Below are 21,757 nucleotides of genomic sequence, written 5' to 3' on the forward strand. Positions count from 1 at the left end.
TGTGTTTGTCATCCCCTTTACTTCACCAGGGGGTTTCAAAGATTGCAAAACCACATAGCACATGACAATATAAAATGCTACGGTAATGGTTAAAATGAAGAATGACCTTGTCCTGCCAATGAGTAATTTACTCTCAGGGAGTAAGTTAGGCATCTGGGATGTGAATTAAGTCTCTCCAACCGGGAGGGCTCCATTTTCAGCTGAATGCTAGATGACATGAAAGAACGTACTGTTTCCACAGGAGGCCAGGGTACTTCTGCCCTTCCCAGTATCCCTACATTTTTAAGATAACTAAAAAGTTACAGGGAGATATTAGGCACTCTTGGGAAATTCTAAAAATTAAATCTGGGAAATCATCCCAGTCTTATTGAAGTAACCTTAATTATTGAAGTAACCTCAAATGTCTATCCCTTTCACATAATAAACTAAAATCTTTTCATGCCATCAGGTTCTCCCCCTGAAGTCAGCCTCAAAGACTAGAAGCATGAACAGGTCACAGTGGTCCTTCGCAGCTCATGTTAGCTTTATGAATCATGAATTTATACTAGCTTCTTTCAACCTATTGATACATGGATTATTATCACATTGTAATGATGTGTATTCTTTAAGTTTACAACTTATTTTTGAAGTTAGTCATCATTTTGTGTTGGTTTGCTGGGACCGCTAGAGTAACAGAGTACCACAAATCGGGTTGCTTAAACAACGGAAAGGCATTGTCTCTTGTTTCCTGGAGACTAGAAAACCTGTGGCCAGAGTGGCTCCTTCTGAAGGCTGTGAGGGAGAAATCTGTTTCATTCCTCTTTCCCATCTTCTGGTGGTTCGACAGCAACCTTCGGCCATCAGTAGCTTCTCCTTCATCACCTTATCTGTGCCTTTATCTTCACTTGGCATTTTCTCTGTGTGCATGTCTGTGTCCAAATTTCCCCTTTTTATAAAGATGCCTGTCATACTGGATTTAGAGCCCCACCTTACTCCAATATGACCTCATCTTAATTTAACTAATTACATTTGCAACATCTCTATTTCAAAATAAGGTCATACGCTGAGGTATTAGGGGTTAGGACTTCAACATATGAATGGGGGGCACAGAATTCAAGCCATGACACAATTTTATTAAATCTAAATTAAATGTATTCAAGCAAAACTAGAAATAATAACTCATGATAGTTTGAAATTTATATCTGAAGTAATAATCACTTTTTCCGTACTCCCCATGGCTTTTTAGATTTCTGCTACATCCTTAAGCTTTTATTTTCAATGTCTGTATAGTGTGTCAATTGCTTCTATTCCGATGTGTTATAGGTGCGCTTTCTTACCCTTTCTAGAGTAATTTCTACATTTTTAGGGTTCTCAATTCCATGACCGTTGTTTGGATTTCCACTTCATGCACGGGTTATGTATCATGTGTGCACTCCAAAATTAATAAATGCTTGAAAGCCAGGCACCTGAAGCCGGGTTTTAATGAGTGTGCATGGTAGTAGATCTCTGACCTTGGCTAAGGGAGTTTCCTTGCCAGTAAAGGGATTCCTTTGTAACAGGGTTTTAGTGAGGACTATCTAGGATACTGAAAGTAAAGTTGGTAAAGCTGTAGGCATAATGCTTGAGACTTAGCAAGTGCTCAGGTAATTACCTGTTTTCATTTAATTATTCAAAATGGCTCTGTGTTATCTGCAAATCGGAGGGAAAACAATGCAGGCTTTTCTCCAGGTCATTCGACAAAATTACATGACTATGCATATATGGTTATTCAACTATTATATAATATATAATATATATATATTATATAAGACTACATCTATTTTTTTGCTAGGTCACATTGCTGTAACAAATGACCCTTCCATAAATCTCGAGTAGTTTACAAAAACAAAGGGATTTTGTGTGTGTGCTTTTGTTTTTGCTTTTTTCCTTGTTCCTCTTTTGTATTAGCTACTAGTTCTGCTCCTGCCCCACATTTCTGCCTTATTCCAGAATGCAGGCTAAAAATAGAGCCTGAAGGCCCTATCTAGAACACGCTATTCTTATAACAGAGGAAAGGAGACCAAACCAGAGTAGGCAATGGCTGTCAAAATTTCTGCTCACAATTGCCATATTCTCACTTCTACCCCAATTCCATTGCCCAAAGCAAATCATTTGGCCCAGCATGGTATCATAAGGTTGGAAAGTGTACTCCTTCCACAGAGAGGCACTGCAAGTCACGTGATAAAAGATAGAACTATGTAATCTTCTATCAGGGAAGGAGGGAGAAAATAATTTAGAACATAAGACAATCTGTCTCAGAGACCAACTAGTTCTGCTACCAGAAAAACACCAGGCTAAGTACAGTTCCCTCTGTAGATGTGCCCTTTTAGTTCTTCTTCTTCCTAATCTGCGAGAAAAACATAAAAATTATAAGCTTGAAATGACTAATATTGACACCCCTCATCAAAGGCTTTTTGAAAAACATCTCATTGGCATCGATGTGTGATTAATCCCTTCAAACTTCCCAAACCAATATAATGTTTCCTCCTATGCAGTCATACTCTTTTTCCATAATTTATTCCCAAGTATTTAGTGGTCTGGGAGACATCTTTTGTTTCTGCCTTCTTAGGAACATTTTTGCCTTCTTCTGGTCATAATCTCCCCCCTTTTTTTTCTTAAATTGCCCTTTAACCGTTTTCAGTCTCCTGTCTCAGTTGGGTATGCTATGCTTTAAAGCAATCTGAAATTAAAAAGAAAGGATCATTATGCATTGCAATTTTCTCAGAGAAATAGTTTAAGAATAAATTCTCCAAAGTATGGGTAGAATTTGGGTAAGTGGATGGGAAGACCTCTGGATGAAAGAAGTAGAGTGAAACACAACACAAATGAGCAAGGCTGGGAGTCAGCTCAGCAGGACTGGAATCGTAGACCGCTTTAGGGGAGACAACAAACACACAAGCAAGAAAGAAGCGTGGGATAAGCTAAAAGTGGCTTTTGGTGACAAGTGAAGGTAATTAGACTTCATCTTGTCAGCAGTAAGGCATTTACAAGGAGAGAATAGAACGGTGAAAGCACACACACTTTATACCACCGTGCATGGTCTCCGATCATTTTCCCTGGATTTGAATCCTAAACGATTGCTTACTGCTGGATAAACTTAACAGACATTTAACTCCTCTGTTTCCAATGTACAGTGGAAACATATTTACCTCTGGAGTTAATGCTCACTTGTAGTTACCATCATCCGCTCTGACCAGTTTAAGCGTGGAGAGAGTTTCTACAGAATATTAAATGGCTTTTGGAATCATTGGCTGAAGAAAACAGCATTTATGTGAGAATTGAAGTGTGGCCCAAAGCCGCACTGCAGAACCGGGCCAGCCCAGGACGCCACAGCCGCACGGAGACGTCGCCGCTACCTCTCCTGCCCGCGAGTCCTGGCCTCTCTGCTACGGTTTACGAGAGGAAACGGAAACCTCCAGTTCTGTATCTCTCTCCGCTTCACTCAGTTCATTCAACTTCAACTTCATTCACGCTTTGCATGAAAGCATATGAATGATGCCCTGAAACCTTGCCTGGAAATGCCTCTGGGGAATATGGTGCTTAGCGGTGCCAACTCTGAACCCAGGAAGGCACACGGGGAAGAAGTTAGATTCCCTGTGGAAGGAGCCAAACCACGTTACCACCTTCTAACTAACTCAGGGTGACTGTGAGGAGGAGATGGGATTCTGTGTGTGAGACCTTCCCCATGATGTCTGACACACGGTAAGTGCTCACATGAGCTTTTAGGATCAGAGATTCGAACAAAGGAAAAACCAGAAGCAATGGAGTCATTTATGGGATCATTGCTGTAGTTTAGAAGAAATAATGGCACAAAATGAAAATGAAAATTGTAAATATGAACAAGAGAATAGACATTTGAGCTATTTCAAGGGCATGATAGACAGGATTCAATGATAGGATGTAACTGCTAGTTTCTAAGTTTATTGTCCAGACTGCTAGTGATTTTCCGTACAAGACTACTTGTTTTACTCCCACATGCATATTAGCAAGGGAATCATGTCAGTTTCAGATAGCAGAATTGGTTGTCCACGGTCTTGTGTTCTCAGACTCAAATATTGTTAGGGCAGATACCTGAGGAGTCTGGGGCACCTAAGCATTCTTTTTGAAAGAATAAATCTTAAAAAATATGTTTTGATGGCTCTTATGCAATATCTGATAATTTAAATAGGTATTTACCTGAGACCAGAAATGAAATTAGTATGTTGTTTTTATCTTGTAAGTCAAAATATCTCCATACGTAGACAGAAGTCATTAGTGGAGAGAAAGTTAGGCCTTTTTTTTTTTTTCCTGGTTGTCAAATGATCCTTTTTTGAAATATTTTCCTTTGTAGTTCTGAACTAGCTGGGCATTCCAGCACACCACTATTGATGTCATCTATGATGTCATGGGGCGGCAGCCATCAACATTGCAGCGCACAGACAGGGCAGTCCCCAGGATCTCTTTAATGGTTCCAGAGAGTTCTCTGGCTAAAGATCAGTGTCGCATCTGTCAAGCAATGTTGACAATTTCATCAAAAGTGATGTTTTCACTGTGCTTGATGTTTTCTGCTTCTTTCTATCTCTTGGGGGTTCCTTGAGGGCTTTGATAAACAAGGCAGAGGCAGAAGGTGTCACGTCAATCAGGTTCTATCTGTTCTAAACAGTCAGTTTCACTGTAATCTTCAGACCTTTCCAATCACCAGTTGCCTTGGTGAGGTCATCACCAACGTTTTAGAGACAAACCCAGAGGGGTGATCTTTGGGGGCCAGGGCAGACGTGGCACTGACTACCCCACAGGTGCACCTCAGGTATACGACTTTGACCTCGTTGGGGTCAAACTTAGGCAGCATGGTGGGGGCAGCTGGTGTCAAATGAACCTGGATTTGGGATGACCAAAGACAGCTGTTACCTTTGCCTCCTCTGAGCTGAAAGCCAAAGTGAGAAAGTTAGGTCATTTATACAAGACATTTATTTCCCAGAAAAATGATTACTAGCAAGGCCAAAGGATGTGCTCATTCCAAATGCTCAGTAGGACATCCAGCTTCACTGGGTTCTATAGTCTTCCAGGAAGGCGGGACGAGAGTTCTCAGGGTCTCTCACAGTTTACAAGGGGGGAGGAATTATTCACTTAGCACCTTGTTGGTGAACTTCGTACATGAATAATGGCCCTTTTTTTTTTGTGATCTTCAGTCAAGGTCTTTGATACTCAATCTTCTACCATCTTATGTTCCTCTCTCTCCCTCTCCCTCTCTCTCTCTCATTCTCTCTTTTCTCTCCCTCTCTTTTTCCCTTTCTTCTGCTTATATACAAACAATATAGGCTAGTTAGTTTAACTAGAATCTTTTACTGATCCCTGATTTTTGCCTGCTTAAGGTGATCGTTTAGCTAGTACAAAGTGACACTTAGTACATTTGGTGACCCACAGTGATCCCTTGAATGATGCTGATTCCTTAGGCATTATATTCAAGACTTATTAGAGATTTTCTAACCTTTATACCCCTGAGAACGTGGGCCAGATTAGAGGAGTGTTACATCTTTGCTCTTAAGAACATATACGTACAGCAAGTCCTACGTACCGGGTACTATAGGGAGCACTTTACATATATTCTCTCAATTATTTCTTTTAACAATCATATGTGTTAAAGACTATTATCTCCATTTTACAGACAAGCAAACTGAGGTTTAGGGAAATCAAGAAGCACGTCCATGTCATACACATGCAGCTAGGAAGAGCAATGCAGGTATTCAAACCAGGCAGACGGATTCCATACTCAGGGGAGAGAGACATGTGTGTGTATCATGTGAACTAAGATCTTAATTTCTTAATGCTGATATGAAATTGATTCACTAAGCAGTTTCTCAGGAAAAGCAAAAACTAAATGTCACCACAGATGGAATGCTAGTTTGTTGTCTTCTCCTGCCCCTTGGATGTTTCAAGCTGCTGCTTCTGGCTTCAGGATTTCAGTTAGGAAAGTCAAATTTAGAAAAAGTAAATGAGAATGAATAGAACCACAAGGGGCAAATCTTTTGGAAGGACAAATTCGGGATATATTTCAATAAGGAAATGAAAACGGAATATTGCTTATCTCTAAACCACTTTGTAAAAAATATGAGTTGTATGGGGGAAAATATTTGTTCATTCCATTCCTTATGCAGCATTTTTGTAATGTTTGCTGTGATAGCTACATGTCGCTTACGTGAGTGTTGCTTTCATCTGCAGAATCCAGAGACGCAGCTATCATTTCTTTGTTTTTCTCTTACTTTCATATTTAATCACACGTAGCGAGAAAGTCTGTGGCCAATGAAATGCCTACTTCAAGACCCGTGGCCAAGTGGAGGGCATTTCCAAATTGCTCATCACTCCAAGAAGTCATATGGAGTCAAGACAAAGGGACAACTGAGCCACCAGCCTGCATCTTAGGCTTCATCCCACCGAATTACTGTCATAAATTCTAGTCGTGACTATCAGAGAAGGTGTCTATGCAACGCCCTTTTGATTCCTTGCCATTTCCAGATTTTGCAATAACTTATGGCAGTTATTAGGGAGCGAAAAGCTTTGTTTGATTAAATCCTAGGCTTCTTTTTTGTCTTTCCTTGGTCCACCTTATGACAGTGAAACCAGCCTGAAGGACCCAGCCTGGCGAGGTAAATTCCCAATGATTTATGCAATGTCACTTTCTTGATGATTAACCTGAATAAATCATGGTGGTATTTTCAGCAGTGATACAGCTGCCCTTTATATTCTTATCAATTTTCAGGGCGAGAAGAAATTAGCCCAGTCCTCCCATTGATCTTGTGAGGAAAATTGTACCTCACAGCAGGGGTTCTACTGATAAACAATGAACACTACAAATCACTTCTCAGTTTACTTTTAATCAATAAAACTTCTCACGATACATTATTCTAGCAATTGGTCTAAATCACTGTGCCTATAACTGTTGTTTTCAAAACCTTTTAATCTAATTGGAAAATCTTCCTTTGTACTAGTAATAAGCACTCACTAAACTGTCTGCACCTAATTGGGCTATAGTAATTTATGGGTGCTCCCTACTGTTTTGTCCCCTCTTTAATCAGACAGACCATTTTATGTCCTTAACTAATGAAATCTAAAAATCCACCCAGTAGATCTGATCAAATGTCACTAGTGAATAAATCTTCATTAACACTGGCAGGTTGCAAACCTGCCGTCCATCTTGACTTAATCATTGTCTCACAACTGTACTCTTGTCAGGTGGCAAACACCTTTTCTCCATTTCTTGAAATAGCATGCCTTCATCAGCAGGTCTAGTAAAGATCCACAGGGTAAAGCACAGCCCTCTGGCAGCAAGTCTATGATGGCACTAGGGGTGGAAACAGAGTCATCGCCAGTGTAATCAATGCCATGTCTCCTGGTCATGGGCACTGCCTCTGTGTCCATTTCTTCTGCATCTTTTTCTACTCCTTATCTTCGTCAGTATAAAAACACACTTCTGTCAGTTCACTCAAAGTGTTCAAACCCCGATAAATTAGTTTAAACTACACAAAGTCGGAAAAGAACAAAAGATAAACCAAAATACTGTTAAGAGGAATAAACTATTCCCCCAACAGCTGATTATTACAGTAGGAAAGTTTTCTTGGGAAACGAAGATCGGAGCAAATGGAATTAGATGCTAACCTTGGAGGAGTGTGACAAAGCTGGCACCGACAATCAACCAGCCAGATCCACAGGAAGGTTTGCATGAACTCTATTCACATTAAACTGACAAAGCACTTATTTCCCTGAACTGTTCCCAGAAACATTGATGGATCAGGTTTATTTCGAAAGTTCTTTTTTGTCCCATCTGCCTCATTTTGATACATGACCTCATATCATTTATATAATCCCAAAAAAGGGTGCCAGCCACAAGTGACTACCTCAAAATTCATGAAAGAGAAATAGATGCTGACAAGCAGGAGCTGGATCGAAAGAGAAAGGAACAATGGTATTAGCCTTGAGAGCTAGTTTAAGTGCTAGTTAACAAATGTTTATGCAGTTCTGACCAATGCCAGGTACTCTTCTAAGCCCTTTACAAATTTTAAGCTTAAAAACAAATCTAAGAGGTTGGTCTTCTTTAAAAAAAATAAATGAATAGATAACGTTCTCCAGCTGCGGGAACCGAGACAAAGTTTAAGCATCTTGCTAGAGCTGCCCGGCTAGTGAGTGGTAGAACTGGGATGTATCCAGATAGACAGGCTTTGGAGTCAATGCTTTTTCCTCTACATGATGCTATCATTTCGCACAATGGAATGTCTGACTTGACTATGAGTTTTAGAATGTAGGGCAAAAATAGACATTGTAATACTTCGGGGAAGACATTTCTCCTGGTATTTAATTATAAAAATGTATCCTAGCACATATTCCAGAGAATTCTAGTCTTTCACAGTGGTCTCCAAAAAAGGATTCCATGGGTCAATGAACTGGGCTATGTCATCCATTTAAAAAACTTCCTTGGAAATTCACAAACACATTGGCATGCTAAAGGCTCCGAGAAGATGTACAACAAAGACATAGGATAACTAGATGTAATCTAATATTTGTAGACCTACTCAACAGCAGAACAAGTTTTCTGGGAGACCCACTAAAATCTTGCAGAACCAATAACTCAGCATGAATCACCTCTGGAAAAGTCATGCTAAAGTCTTGTATAATGTGGGTCCTTCAAAGGGCACTGAATAATATGTTAACAATTTTCTCAATGTATATCCACGAAACAAATACAAACTGGTTTTTACATGCTTCCATCAAGGTTTTCTTAATTGAATGTTTAGCACTGAAATACCATGTGTTAAAGATGATCCTGAGGGAGGCTGACCTACATACAAACTTCCTGCGGTAGCTGGACAGGACGAAGACGGAGAGCAGGCACCCTCTGCCACCATATCCGTGACTATACTCTATATATTCTTAATGTTTCAGATTAGTTGCTTCCCAACTGAGATTTTGGAAAACACTTATTAACACAGCCTTCAATCATGTTTTAAAATGGGATACAGATATTTTATTCCACAATATAGAAGACTTTATGTCTTTAAGGGAGGTCATTTTTTCTCAGCACTGGGTAAAGCGCTGGCTCCCAGAGCCTTGTGTTTTTTAACAGTTTTACATAATCTTTTCTATTTGGGGCCAACAGTTTGTTTTTCTAAGTGCCGACAGCAGATTTTTGCACAAAATTGGGGAAATTCTTGTCTTTCCTGTTTCTGCTTAGATATTCTTCAGTGGTTAGGAGTATGAGCTTAGACTGGTCAGAATGTGGTTAGAAATCTAGCTCCCACTTTTTAGCTCTGGGATTTTGGCCATGTTACTTTGTATTGATAAGTCTTTGATTGTTGACCTACAGAAAGTAATGATAAAACCTGTTTCACATGGTAAACATGATGACTAACTGACATGATGCTTTTAAAGTATATTGTATGGTACAGGCCATCACCCACTAACTGGTGTCTATTTCTAAGATCGTTGCTTAAAACTTTAGTTTGCCTTAGAAATACGGGCTGGGGGGGAGGGCTTGTTAAAACACAGATTTCTGAGCCCTACCCCCAGAGTTTCTGATTCAGTGGATCTGGGGTGAGGCCTGAGAATCTGCATTACTAACAACTTTCCAGGTGTTGCTGATACTGTTGGCATGAAACTATACTTAGAATCATTGCCACAGAGTAACGACAAATTTTCTATAAAAAGAGAAGCTGTCAAAGTGATCATGTTGTATCAGATGCATTTATCAGAGGAATATACAGATACACTATCAGAGACATTTAAGAAAACTCTGCATTTAAGGGCGCCTGGGTGGCTCAGTCAGTTAAGTGGCCGACTCTTGATCTCAGGGTCCTGGAATGGAGCCCCATGTGGGGCTCTGCACTCAGTGGGGAGTGTGCTTGAGGATACTTTCTCTCCCTCTCCCTCTGCCCCTCCCCCTGCTCGCTTTCCCCCTCTCTAAAATAAATAAATCTTTTAAAAAGAGAGAAAACTGCATTTGGGCGGAGTTATAGTCATAACCTAGAATCTGCCAAGAGCAGAATGTGTAAAGAAGGGTAGCAAACATCTTCAACTGGTCTGCATTGGTCTTGCACTGGCCTGGGATGGTTTCCTTCTTTCAATACACTATTGCATTTGGACTGAATGGTAAGTAGCAATGTTTTGTTTCATTGTTGTTTCGTATCAAATTCCCTTGCTCCAACATAATGACAATCTGACATATTAGAGCCCATTTTAGATTCTCCCAGGTCTGTCTCAATGATGTAGTTAGGATGGTTCTCCCCTAAAAATTATCCAGTGAGAAGTAATGCTCATGAGTCACTGGGGACCCCTGAGTGTGCAGTCTGGACAAGAATCATTGAAAAGTTCATCTTTTCACCTTAGAACAGATGGAAGCAGCTAGAGTAAATGATAGACAGAAGGGGAACAGACTTCATTACACCTTGTGAGTTAATATTGACCTGGGAAAAATACAATGATTTCAAAGTTTGTCCTGATAACCGAGAAAGCCTTCTTAATTAGAGGTAATGTCAAGAAGGTGGCTATTCCCCAAAATTCCTGCTCACCTACCATCTGCTACTGATAAAGATTGGCAATTAAGAAATGTTAAGAGTAAGTTCTAATTACCTTCCTACCCTTATATCTTGTTCCCTTGTTGCTCTTTGATAGCCTTAATTGAAGCCCACATGCGAATCACATCTTCTGCTGCATGCTAGCTCCTTCTGCCTGAATACACAGAAATCATCATAAATCCTAAGTTGCCCTCTGGTAAGTGTCTGATGATAGAAACATAATCTTATACTTCTCAACTTTTCTGTGTATATTCATCTTACTTTACTGTATTGCTCTGAGTGTGGCAATGATAGCAGTTCTCAATTTAATTCCCCAAGAATGGCACTTGTCAATTGGCCTAATCCTCGTCTTTGGTAAATTTGATGATGCAATGCAAGTGGCAGCCTTTCTCACCGAGCGCTCACCACGCGTACTGAGATCCAGGTGGCCATATCCTGTTGGTGTCACCTCTTCTTCTATAAGTCGTAGAAACAAATTTTAGAATCTTTATTTTTAGTAGAGAAATTTTATTTTCTGTGCTTTGGGTACTGTCAGTAGAGAACAGAAAAAGAAGAACATTATGATTTTGGAAGTAATTTATGACTGCTGAGTCTCTGGTTATATAGAAATAAGAACCTGTTTGCCCTCCTACTCCCAGATAAAAACTATGACATTCCAAAACCATGTTGCTATGGTGTTTTTTGGAGGAGAGATTCACCTCACTGCACTGACCTGGAAAATTACAAAATAATTGTTTCATCGAGGCCATCATAAATATCTCTACAAGTAGTGCCCAGAATCCATAGATCTCCAAATATCTGAGTTTATGAAATTTATTTATATCTAGCATCTGTTCAATTTTTTTCAGTAATTATTTTAGCAAAAACTGAAGAGCCAGATCCTGATAATTTTCTGCTTTATCACACGATTCAAAAATGCAGCAAAATACAGACAGTTATTCTTTGTGGAGCACTTACGGGAGCAAAACCATATGCTGTTCTTGTTTGGGATAATTATAAATCTTTAAACGTTTAAATGGCTTGTCTTTCAAACTGGTATCAACTCCAAAACAAACAATTTAATGTGAATAACTCAACACCTAGAATATCTATGTGCCAGTTGATTAAGTCTATGCATGTATCCACACAAACAATTGTAAATGGCTTCACGTGTTAGCATGAGTAACTAAAGTAGGCTATAAATTAATATATTTTTTTCTTTTAAAATAGTCCATCGGGGGGCACTTGGCTGATTCAGTTGGTTAAGTGTCTGCCTCCAGCTCAGGTCATGATCTCAAAGTCCTGGGCTCCCTGCTCAGTGGAGGGTCTGCTTTTCCCCCTCCCTCCGTGATCTCTGTAGCTCTTTCTCTCTCTCTCAAATGAATAAAAATGTTTTTAAAAATTAAAAAAAAAAATAGTCCATCGGGACTGGAAGCCATTGAATTGTAAAGTTAAGACTTCAAAATCATCTAGTCTGGTGATTTTCAAGTTTGACTCTGCATTATAACAAGCTTTGGAGCTAAAATACGTGTACCTGGGTCTCAGGTATTTAGGAATAAGATTTGAGATTCTTACTCACTGCGTCTTCAATGGGAAACTGGCATGTTTTAGATGAGATGTTTTATAGATCATTCTGATGGGCATCTGTATTAGTTTCCTAGAGATTCCATAAAAAATTACTATAAACTGGGTGGCTTAATACAATTGAAATTTATTCTCTCATAGTTCAAGAGGCTAGAAGTCAAAAATCAAGGTGTTGGCAGAGTCATGCTCCCTCTGAAAGCTCTGAAAGGGAAGAATCCTTCCTTGCTTCTGCCAAGCTTCTAGTGATCGCTGGCAATCCTTGGCAGTCCTCAGCTTGTAGCTGCAAGTGAAAACTTCTTTTAACGTGGGTGCTGTATGTGACCACTCATGCTGATCAGTCCTTCCTGGTCTTGACACTATTCCTACTTTGTCTGGAACCATCTGACTTATCCATAATTTTCTGTATTCACTATTCCCAATTCATGTGTATAGAAAGTACTAGACCATGGGCAGATGTTAACACCTTTATATGTTCCCACAGAAGAAAGGACAGTGAAGAGGTGAAGGAATAAGAATTCCTGAGTGCAAAGACTCAGAAGTAAGAAAAGCTGCACATGCTTCAGAATGAGGAGCTTTTGAATGGCGAGTGTGGGAGGGAGGGGTAAAGGGTGGAGTTGAAGAAGGACACAGGGCCAGGCCATAAAAGGACATAGATGTCATGCTGGGGAGCTTCAACTTTCTCCTTTTCCTTAGGCCAATGGAGAGCTATTGAAACGTTTCAAGAAAGGAATTGTGTCACTGGCTGATTGAGTTTTGTTTTAAGAAATATTACCCTAGTGACAATGTGAAAAGTGAACTTTAGGGGGCAAGAGAGGAGTCTTGGAAACCATTTAGAAAATTGTTACCTTAGTGGACTGCAGAATGATGACGCCATAATTCAAGGTGCCAGTGCTAGGGTGGAGGGAAAAGGACAGATTCAAGAGATTGAGTAGATAGCACTTAGTGGTTAATTAGACACAAGGAGTGACGTGGGATAATTATGTTTTAGCCCTTCCTCCTCCATCATTCATCAAAGCACATTTTTGCAACACTGTGTGTTCCTCTCCTATGTTTTATACTCCTTCAGCAAAGCATGCATTTCTCAATCACCTTGTTAAAAGCCTGAAAATGTTCATCCATTTGTAATGCTTTTTACCGCCAGTTCGTAAGATAGCAAAAATAAAATGTATCTTTGAATAAACTATCGCATCACTTCGCACTAAAAAACCCTGAACATAATACTCAGGTATACATAAGATAAATGCTTGGCGCAGTTTTTATCTATTGTGATCTAACTTTACATGTTCATTTCAGTGGAACCTTGAACTAAAAGAAATCTAAAGGAAGAAGTATTTCAAATCATTTTCCGGTTAATTCTAAATTAACCAGAATTCTCTCTTTATATCAATATTCATTATTGAAAATCTTATTAAAATGAAATTGTTAAAACCTTGTTTTACTAACTATGTCTTGCCAAACATAATTTTTTGATGAGTCAAGGCTATTTTTGTACTCCTAAGTAATCATTATAAATATCAATGATTAATCACCCTTCCATCCACTCTGCATTCAGTAATAACTTGATTCATTAAGCATACCAAAGGAAGAGTAACATCAAATTTTTTAAAGAAATGAACAACCTAGCATAGAAAGCATAGTTTCGGGGCGCCTGGGTGGCACAGCGGTTAAGCGTCTGCCTTCGGCTCAGGGCGTGATCCCAGCGTTATGGGATCGAGCCCCACATCAGGCTCCTCCACTATGAGCCTGTTTCTTCCTCTCCCACTCCCCCTGCTTGTGTTCCCTCTCTCGCTGGCTGTCTCTATCTCTGTCGAATAAATAAATAAAATCTTTAAAAAAAAAAAAAAGAAAGCATAGTTTCAAGGGGGGAATTTTACATTTTACTTTCAGGAATACTATTGAATTTAGACAGTGGGTGTGGGGAAGGGGGTGGAGACAGGAGATGGTTTCATTTGTGGACATAGGGGGAGCACTAGTGCAAAGGGGTCCAGCTGGTGTGTTCAAGGAACAGCAAGGAGGTGAATATGGCTAGAAATGAGTGAGCAATGAGAGGTATACAGATAAGGTCTGAGAAGTAACCAGCTATGGTTGTTTTAAAACATAATTTCCAAATTCCTTGACACTCCTCACATCAAGACGTGGAGCCTAGGTCCCCTCCCCTTAAATCGAGGCCCAGAGACTGGTTGGCCAATAGCATATAGTTGGACTTATGCTGCACCAGTTTCTAGCTCTAAATCTTAAGAAATGAACACCTTCTACCTTCTGTTCCTTGGGATGCCTGTCTTAGAGCACAGCTGTCAGGCCACAAGAAGAACAGGTCACTTGGAGAGACGATGTCTAGGTTCCAGGTAACAGACCACTGAGAGCCAGCATCTGTTGTCAGACTTGTAATTGAAAAGGCCTGTTGGATGATTCCAGCCCAGCCACCCTCGGACTCCAGCTACGTGAGGGAGCCTGAGAAAGAACCACCAGCTGAGCTTAATCAACGCCAGACATACAATAAAAGATAATTTTATATTGTATAATAATAATGAGATACAATGTATAACACAATCAGAGTTTCTTCCTCCACTAACTTTTGGGGTGAGCTGTTGCAAAGAAATAGAACAAAGAAATCAGATCAGCAGGTTCTATATCCAGGAAGGCTTTTTAGGTCATTGTGAGGCTTCCCTCGGGCATGAACGAGACCACCAAATTCGAGCTGAAGGTTGATCCGAGTTGCCTTATAGTTTTAAAGGATCACTGGGAATGCCGATTTGATAAAACACTGATAAAGGGGAAGGGGTGGAAAAAAGGAAATTAGGCCAGCGATGTAACTCAGGTGTGAGCTCGCAGTGTTTGGGATCAAGGTGGTGGCTGTGAAGGGGTAAGAACCGCCCACAATCAGGATACCTTTATGGGAAGACTGAACAAGATTTCCTGACAACATTGCTGTGGGTACAGTCCACTTTCATATACACATTCTCCCTGGAGTCTTTCTGACTTATAAACATTCCCCTCTTAGTACAGAGCAGAGTATATACATAATTTTTGCCTTGTTTCGATCTATTTATTAGCGTATTTGAAGGGAAGGTTGGCGCATCGGCACTTGGCGTCTCTACATCCTATTTCATTCTGTGGAACATACTTTGGTCACTGGTGGCCACTTCTGCAGCTCTCTTTAAACTTCCCCAAATAAGTACTCCCTCTGCCCTCTTTGTGTAAAGTAAGACAAATGAAGGTTAGAGAAGGAGTGGACTAGACGTTACCTGGAGTTCCCCTACATATTTTTATCTTATTTCTCTCACCTAAGGGATGACTTAATTAGATGGCCACTGTTCTCACTATTATGCTGTGGAAATTTCTACTTCAGTGAATTACCTTGTCTGATACAAAGAAATATATAATTAAGGCCTATGGGAAACCATGACACTTTGTAACATTTTCCACATTGGCTACACTCATGTCAAAATACAGTACGCCAAGTCAACTAGGCATTAAAACAAAGTTTGCTTTCTGTGACTACTTTGTTCAAAAGTGATGAAAAGAATGAGTTTAGGATGAGCTTAAAAATGACAAGGGAAATAATGCAAACATAATACAAAATAACAGAGACATGAAGTATTCTGGGATTCTGGTTATGAATGTGTTTAGGAGAGAAGAGCTGATGGAATTATGAGTTGTCATCAAAAATATAAATAACTAAGCCGCATGAGACCAAATGCTCACAAACTGCCCTCTAACACCAAAGGGTGGGTATGTGTCGCATCAATTCCGAGTGTGGTTTGTCTTGTCCAGCCTGTAAGTCTGAACCAGTAGTCACACAACTTTAAAGCACAATTTTCCTGTGAAGAGAACCACCAGTCTATGGGAAATGCTTAATTTTGCTGGATGAGATCTCATGATTCAACCCATAAGACACCAAATACCAGCCAAATGGAAAGGGCCCTTCTGAACTTGACTCTGAAGGCATTCATTTTGGAAGATAAAGTAATATTTTGACTTTGACTTTGCATTTCAAGATAAGAGGAAACATATGAGGATTTCTACAAAATTATAAGTAAAAGGAAAATTTGATGTCTGGTTACAACAGCTGCTGGACATGTGCATCACCATTTCAGGGGCAGGTAAGAAATGAAGCATGAAAATACAGCAGTGGCGCCATCAGAGAGCCACATGAAGAATCTTTAGAAATTATAACCTAATTAGGCCTCTGGGAAGAGAATGCCTTGCCAAATGCAGGTATTCATTCATCATATTCTGAAATATCATTTCTTCTTTTTATTATTCAAATGTATTTATTGAGAATAAGCTTTGTAATATTTATTGTCAATTACGAAAAAAAAGTGAGGGGCGCCTGGGTGGCTCAGTCATTAAACCTTTGGCTCATGGCGTGATCCCAGGGTCCTGGGATTGAGCCCCACATCGGGCTCTCTGCTCCACTGGGAGCCTGCTTCTTCCTCTCCCTCTCCTCCTGCTTGTGTTCCCTCTCTCGCTGGTTGTCTCTCTGTCAAATAAATAAATAGAATCTTTTAAAAAAAAAAAAAGAAGGAAAGAAAAAGTGAAGCACTGTATAATGGAAATAATTATGAGAGTTCTAGCTCTTCCTGTCATTAAGAGGTAAACCCAGGCAATTCATGTCCTGGCTGGTCAGTTTCCCCAACAGTAAAACTTCAATTTCAATAGGTCTTTCCATACTCCTTCTCAAGCCCACGCTTTGTTTGTTTTTAGGTTGGTTCACCCTAGACTATGGTGGGGAAATGCAGGTGTTGGTCCTTGGTTATTTTTGATTTGCACACATGCCCAGCATATCTGGGACTCATGACAGTGCCGACCACCTTGTAGAGCTCCTCCTCTCCCTGGGGTACAGCCTGCTGTGTACAGGAGCTCGTGGAGAGGTGAAGGTCTTCCTCTTCATCATCTAGATCCTTCGAATAATTCCAAGACCATAACAACAAGATAGCAGAGCCAAAGGACCGTTTTATGGAAAGACTGGGATATGTTAAAAGAGAAATTATGGTGGAAGAGGCAAAAGTCAACACAGTGCCCTAAGTATTAGCTTGTCCAGAGTAAGCACTGCCCAGGGAGAGAGTAGGTGTGGTTCTGCAGTGCACCTCCCTCCTTAGCCTGTCCTCCCGGCTCTCAGGTTCTACAGGGCAAGTAGAGGAAGTGACTTGAGGCTCAGGCCCCTTGACAGGAGTGGTGATGAGTCTTGCAGGCCCTGTTGCTTGTGTAATGGTGTAAACTGCAGTAATGTTCATCCCTAGAACTTTCACTTCTAAATTTTTGTGGTTACATATGGTGAATTATCATATATGCTCATATCTCCCCAAAGCATTTCATTCATTCATTCAACTGACTGGGTGAGGCCCACCCACAATGTGGAGAGTAATCCACTTACTCAAATTCTACCAATTTAAATGCTAATCACATCTAAACAACACCTTCACAACAATATCTACACTGATATGCCCAGACAACTGGACACCCTACTCTAGTAAAGTTGACATATGAACTTATCTGCCTACCTACCTGCCTACCTGTCTTTCTAGGAGTTTACACCAGCTTTTTTCATGGGATTTACATTAAGCTATTGAATAAAAGGAAGCTTTCTATTAGTTTCAGCTGTGGGTTTGGGAGGTATGGGCAAACTCAGATTTCCAGCAAACATTCTTTTCCTTGAATGCTCCTTGATATAATGTGCTTCTTGTTCTAAATACCATTATAAATCATATTTTATTTTAGTTCCATGCATTACAGTGTTCCATGTTTATGATACAACTATTTTTTTTCCTTCAGTTTAGCTAAATAAACCAAGTGCTTTCACAAAATAATTTCCCACAAGCTCATTCTGACATTATAATATCCAAGACCCCAAGAGGAGAAAACTACCCTTCCCTTTGTGTTATGAGGGTATAGGTTTGATTCTTGGTCATTCATTAAATTACATAAAACAAATATTTTGTGAGTTTGATAAAAATATCAGTTGAGGAAATAAGATATCTTAATTCAACCCATTGTTTTTGTAATATAATGTCTAATATTTACGATAACCTGTATACAGTGTTTTATGCACATAAATATTATTTAGAATTGTGAAAATGAACACAAACTAAATAATAATAAGCAAATGGCTAAAGAGATTAGAGTATGTTTTGCAGTCCTTCAAAATGTTTTACAAGAGTTTTTTATTTTTTATTTTTTATTTTTTTATTTTTTTTTAAAGATTTTATTTATTTATTTGACAGAGAGAGAGACAACTAGCGAGAGAGGGAACACAAGCAGGGGGAGTGGGAGAGGAAGAAGCAGGCTCATAGCGGAAGAGCCTGATGTGGGGCTCGATCCTATAACACCGGGATCACGTCCTGAGCCGAAGGCAGACACTTAACCATTGTGCCACCCAGGCGCCCCTACAAGAGTTTTTTAAAGACATGGGAAATCACTTGTAAATCTATGATTAAAGTTGTATTCTGTTTGTAATATTTCAACTATGTAAAAAATGCATAGACCAGAAGGGTATTTACCTACAAATATATAGCTATTATCTGTAATGACTGTTACCTGTGGATGGAAGTAGGCTGGATGAGTTTACTTTGCTTCTCTATATTATCTTCATTAAGATTAGCTTTTATGCCACGCTTGCATACTTTTAGAATAATAAAAATAAACAAATCTTGCCTACAAGTAAAAGTAAATGAAAAGGAAAAAAAAAAAAACTTAGGTATTCCAGTTCCATGTGGGGAGCTTAAGTGGTTTATTTTGTGGCATACAATCTCTTTTCGGTTCTCACCCTTTTATAATAAAATAAGAAAAACAGGCTGATATGCCTCAGCCCTTCCATTGATTATCCAACTCATAGCTCAGTTTAGGAAAGAAATTCTAGAAAAAAATAAAACCACTTCTCGGGTTCAGTTTGTAGCCCTAGACCCTCGCACCATGAAGCTTCTGTTAAAATGGACGAGTGGCTTGATGAGCAGTTTGTGTGACTATGCTGACGTCGTCTCTCTGCCCAGAGTGTACATGTCTTGTCTCCCACTAACTGGGGTCAACCTTCAAGGTCCCACATAAGCCCTGACGCCTCCAAAAAGTCTCTCAGGTACCTCAAGCCCCGAGTAATCTTTCTTTCTCGTCTTCAGCACATCATGAGTTTACATTAGTTATAAGGCTCAATCCTCCCCTTGAACTCAACTCTACCTCCTTTCTCACCCATTAATTGTCCTTTATTAATCTGTTTTTCAGATTTAAGAATGAGTCCTGTTCTTGAGTGTATGCGTGCAAGCCTCTCACCGCCTACGTTTCAGCAAGCTCTCGAACCTCTCCTGGCCTTCCCCGCTCAGCTGACCTGTGTTCTCTCCACTTCCTCCTCTTTTACGTCAGGGAGGTCAAACTTTAACCCTCAGGATGGGACTGAATCTAAATGACAGACCTTTACCCATAGCCTTCTAATTCTCAAATCCAGCGGCTATTGTCAATATTGTTCTCCTGTACTCCATGTGTGGTAACTGAAATTGTCGGCCACCACTCCTTTATGAAAAGCCTTTCCTTTGGCTGCCACCCCACTCTCTTCAGATTTTTCTTCCACTTTCCAGGTTGTTCTATATAATTCTTCTTTCCTGAATTCTCTGTCTTTTCTACCTCATTTGGGGCTAGCATTCTCCAGGATTATGGTTTATTATTTCTCTTCATGCCTTCTTTCGTTGCATCTACTTTCTCTGAGTGATTTCTTCCACTCCTAGGGCTTCAACTACAATCGACACGATAATAACTCTCAATGATGTAATTAGAATGCATTTTTTTTCTCCTGAGCTCCATACTTATTTCTCTACCTATCCTTGACTTTTCCACAGATACCTGAAACACTGCATGTTAAAACTGAATTCAAGACCACTCGTATCTCCTCATCCCCAATAACAATGGTTGGTGGCATCACCACCCACCTGCTCCCTGGGAAAGAATCCTTGTATATCTTCAATTTCTCCCCTTTTCTCTCACTGCCCTCAACCTACCCATAATATGGTATTAAGTATTCATCATTATTTAGCTAGATTATTGCAATAACTCCCTAACTTTCCTGCCTGTCTCTATTCCACTCCCATGTAATCCCCTTCATCACTAAAGCCAGAGTTCAGTTCTATTTTTCACCGTAATCACTATTCCTGATAACCCTTTACTTGGCCTCCATTACCCGTTAAAGCCCAGGTGTCTTAGGAAGACACAGGAGAACTTTCCTGATTGAACCTCTCCATTCCTCCACTAAGTTCTTTGGGTTTAGCTGTTGGTTTATGGCTAGATACTGTCCTATTTTCTATATTTATTTTGCTTTCTCTTTTAATCTGTGCTTCCACTGTTTTCTGTTCTTCATAAATACCATACTATATTCTGTCTACCCAAAATACACATCCTGCCACGATCTGCCTGTAAAATTGCTATTTATTTGTAAATTCCTTCTCAGAAATAGACTTATGTAAATTTTTTCTAAAACACCCACCTAGAAATAACTAGTGCCTTTCATGTGTTTCTATACTTATTTATCTTTCTCAGAATGAATTTTTTTACCATATTTGTTTGTGTCACTAAAGTGTGAAATGTTTTCCCAACATAATTATAAGATTCCTGAAGATAATCTGATTCTGATTTTTCATTTGAATACCCTATAAAACTTACTGCAAGATGAACTACAGGTATTGCTCAATGAATATTTAATGCATGGATTTTACAACTTAGAAGCCTCTTTGGTGAATCACATGAGTCTGCTTCATAGTTATTCAGTTCACTTGTCTGTAATTCCATGAGTACCTTCAACAACAATAAAGGTCATTGGGTTTCATTGTTGGTTTATGGCTTGGGAGTGCCCTACGATTTTTTTGTTATCTGTCTTAAGGGGAAAGAGCTTAGGAAGGCTTTTTTACAAAAAGGGAAAGAAATACGCATTGTATCTTCTGGGAATTTTGGGACAAGTAACTTTTATTTCAAAATGTATAGTTAGCCTCGGGGAAAATAATGAAGTTGATGGTTTGTGCTGGGGACACTCCCACCTTGCTCTTACACTATCTTATCCCTTCTCTTTACAATCTCATTTTTCTACTTATATTTCCAGAGGACAAGGGGCTCTTCATGAAAACCCAACCTTGAAAATTATCTCAGGGTAATATCCTTTCTTGAGGCTCTTATTCCTTCATACTTCGTTATAGATTGGTTTTACTGCTCTAATAAATCGAGTGGTTTTAGATATGAGTGATTAAAAACATTTTGATATGTTACCAATCATAGATACATTTGAATTTTAAACGACATCTATGAAGATACATGGTTTTTCACTGCATCTCCTTAAGTGTGAAATTTCCGTTGTTTGGGGGCAAGAGAGAGACTGGCACTAAGGTATCCTGACACAAGGGTAGCTGGCTATTTCTTCCCTGTACAATATTTATTTGAATAGGTGCTAGGAGGTGGCAATATTTGAGGTTAATTGCACACTCCTCTGTAAGATTACCCTCACTACAGACACCAGCTGCAAGTTTGGGGGCCACCAGAACCACCCTCAATTCTGACCAGCTGGTTCCATGACACCCCTCAAGTTCAGTAATTTGCAGGAAGGCTCAAAGAACGTACTGAAAGTACCACACTTACAGTTAGTGTCATTATAGCAACAGGATATAAAC

General features: G+C 39.6%; 1 pseudogene; it reads right to left on the reverse strand.

Annotated features, from left to right (window-relative positions):
• Positions 1-4,312: 4,312 nt before the first annotated feature.
• Positions 4,313-4,846, reverse strand: LOC123789609 (large ribosomal subunit protein uL11 pseudogene; annotated as a pseudogene).
• Positions 4,847-21,757: the final 16,911 nt, after the last annotated feature.

Source organism: Ursus americanus, chromosome 8, assembly GCF_024610735.1.
Source record: "Ursus americanus isolate L20-20 chromosome 8, mUrsAme1.1.p, whole genome shotgun sequence".
NCBI classification, from domain to species: domain Eukaryota; kingdom Metazoa; phylum Chordata; class Mammalia; order Carnivora; family Ursidae; genus Ursus; species Ursus americanus.